Genomic DNA, 3,215 nt, shown 5'->3' with positions numbered 1-3,215 from the left:
AGTCAGGAAGGGAAAAACCTTGGAAACTCTGCTGTCCATAGCAGCAGAAGGCACTGAGGGGCTGGGGAACTAGAAGGATGGTGTATGTGTATGTATGGGCAGGAGTCGGGGGGATGCTGCATAAAAGCCAGGGAAATGAAAAAATTCAAAGATGACGTGCTGGCTAATATAAGCCAAGTCGGCATTTTATTATAAATAGTGATCAAAGAGAATTAATGGTGGCCACCCAGGTTCCCAGCTCTTTCATCACCAGCTTCTTGTGTGACTACATAAAGAACCTCATTCTGCTGAAGAAGAACCTCATCTTAAACCACCTCATTCCAACAGCCTGAGAAGCGTAGGAGTACATTGTGGTGCCAGAACCAGGTGCCCTGGTGCCACCTGCGATCCCAGCTACTGCTACCTAGGAGGCTGGAGGATTGGTTGAGTCCAGGAGTTTGAGACCAGCCTGGGCAACCTAGAAAGATCAATTTACTTTATTTATTTATTTATTTATTTAATTTGAGACAGGGTCTGGTTCAGTCACCCAGGCTGGAGTGCAGTTGTGGATCTTGGCTCATTGCAACCTCCGCCTCCCAGGCTAAAGCGATACTCCAGCCTCAGCCTTCCAATTAGCTAGGACCACAGACTCCCACAAACATGCCTGGCTAATTAAAAAATTTTTTTCTGTAGAGATGGGGGTCTCCTCACTATGTTGCCCAGGCTGATCTCCAACTCCTGAGCTCAAGCGATCCTCCCACCTCGGCCTCCCAAAGTGGGATTACTGGCATGAGCCACCGCGCCTAACCTGAGACCCTGTTACACACACTCACACACTCCAAAGAGTGCCAATGACACGCTGCTGCATGAGCCTGCAAGGAATGGGAGTACAGGGTGGCTGGATGCTCCAAGCTGCATGTTGTGAGGTTGTAGAAATAACTGATACTAGCGCTCAGCAGGCGACCCGCGGGCCGGGCGTCACAGGCGGCTTCTCCGGGCACATTGCGCGCGGGTGTCGCTGCTGCCTGTGGGCCCCGGCCGAGCCTTCGTGCACCCTAGCTCAGGAGGGCCCTCCTGGACCCTGGAGTGGTCCCTCGTCGCGGAGAAGCCAGATGGGGCGCAGCGGCGGCTCGTTGGGGACGGGGTCCAGCGCTCTGAGAGGCGGCTTCACGCTGGTGGGGATGAAAACGCTGCAGGCGCACAGCGCTTCCTTGTCGCGCACCGCGAGCGCCCGCGGGGAAAACCCTGCTACCCAAGGCCTGCGAAGGGTCCAGTGTGGTCGTGCGCCCTGGGACCACATGGGGAGACTTCAGCGCCCACATCAGCAGGAACCTCTTCCAGGCAAGAAACTCCGTGGAGGGGGCTCGGAGACGGGTCCCGCTGTGGTTCCCGATCAGGAACCTGGTGAGCTGGGCACGGCGCCAGCACAGCTGCGGCCACCCAGACTGAGGCCCAGGCCACCCTCCCAACTCCCTCGGTCAGCAAGAACCCAGGCCCACACCCATATCTGCCTCTCCCAAACGGCTTCCCTGTTCACCTCTGCCCTGCCCCAGCCCAGAGGAGTTTGAGCCACCAACTTTAGTACCTGTCATCTCAGCTACGCGGGAGGCTGAGGCAGGAGGATCCCTTGAGTCCAAGAGTTCAAGACCAGCATGGGCAATGCAGAGAGACTCCATCTCTAAAATATAATTTTTTTTTCATAGGCGTGCACCACCCCACCTGACTAATTTTTCTATTTTTCAGTAGAGATGGGGTTTCACCATGTTGGCCAGACTGGTCTTGAACTCCTGACCTCAAGTGATCTGCCTGCCTTGGCCTCCCAAAGTGCTGGGATTACAGATGTGAGCCGCTGCACCTGGCCCCTAGAATTTTTAAATGGAATAAGGTAGGAGTCTCTCCAAAGAGGGAGTTTTCTTTGAAGATTACATCTTGGTCAGTGGATTCATCAAGAAACGTAGGAGGGTTTTCTGTACTGAAGTTGTTTGAACTCTGCTCTTCACCCCAACCCTTCTCCAGGTCTTAGTAGGTCTGAACTGGGTGGGCAGCTGTCATCTTACTCTTCTCACTTTCCTGGGGTTCATAATGGAGCCTGCTTTCCCCAGAGGCTTCACCCATGACCAAGTCAGAAGAAGATAGTCCAGGGGCCCAGTGTGGTGGATCACACCTGTAATCCCAGCACTTTGGGAGGCTGAGGCGGGAGGATTGCTTGGGCCCAGGAGTTTGAGACCAGCCTGGGCAACATAGAAAGACCCCATCTATTTTTTTTTTTTTTTTTTTTTTTTTTTGAGATGGAGTCTCACTCAGTTGCCCAGGTTGGAGTACAGGGGCTCGATTTCAGCTTACCACAACCTCTGCCTCCCAGGTTCAAGTGATTCTCCCGCCTCAGTCTCCCGAGTAGCTAGGACTACAGGCATGTGCCATCATACCTGGCTAATTTTTCTATTTTTAGTAGAGACGGGGTTTCCCTATGTTGGCCAGGCTGGTCTCTAACTCCTGACCTCGTGATCTGCCCGCCTCGGCCTCCCAAAGTGCTGGGATTATGGGAGTGAGCCACCATGCCCGGCCACAAGACCCCATCTTTACAAAAAATACAAAAAATGAGCCGGGTATGGTGGTGCAAGCCTGTAGTCTCAGCTAGCTATTCATGGGGCTGAGGTGGGAGGATCACTTGAGCCTGGGAGGTCAAGGCTACAGGGAACTATCTATGATCATGTTACTGCTCTCCAGATTGGGTGGCAGAGTGAGACCATATCTCTTAAAAAAAAAAAAAAAAAGATAGTCCAGAGAACCCAAGGAGCACTGCCTCAGCCTTTGCTGTGGGCCAGGCAACCCGAGGCCTTTCCAGGATTCGTCATCATGAGTGACGCACAGCATCCCTCCGACACCCTGTCAATTTCATATCCCTCTGTTCCTATGCCCTGGAAATTATGCTGCATTAACCATGTGTGATTTGATCTTGGAACCTGTTAGGAAATTATTCTAGAAATGGCATTTGTCAGAACATGCTGGCACCAAGAAGCTGTAAAAGGTCCTTTCTGGAGCTGAAGGGCACAGGGCTTGGAATAGCGGCAGGAAGGGTTTTGCGAACCCTCTTTCTGAAAAGACACCACCCCAGAATTTCACATCCCCCACCATAACTCTTCCCTGGGCAGGCTAAGCGGCAGGCACCAGCCACAGCGGCTCTGTGAGGTTGGGTGTAGGTAGTTCCGGGCTGTTTGCTCTGTGAATGGACAATG

The sequence above is a fragment of the Chlorocebus sabaeus genome, chromosome 21 (assembly GCF_047675955.1).
Source record: "Chlorocebus sabaeus isolate Y175 chromosome 21, mChlSab1.0.hap1, whole genome shotgun sequence".
Classification (NCBI taxonomy): Eukaryota; Metazoa; Chordata; class Mammalia; order Primates; family Cercopithecidae; genus Chlorocebus; species Chlorocebus sabaeus.
The sequence above is the reverse complement of the archived record's forward strand: the minus strand, read 5'-3'. Positions refer to the sequence as shown.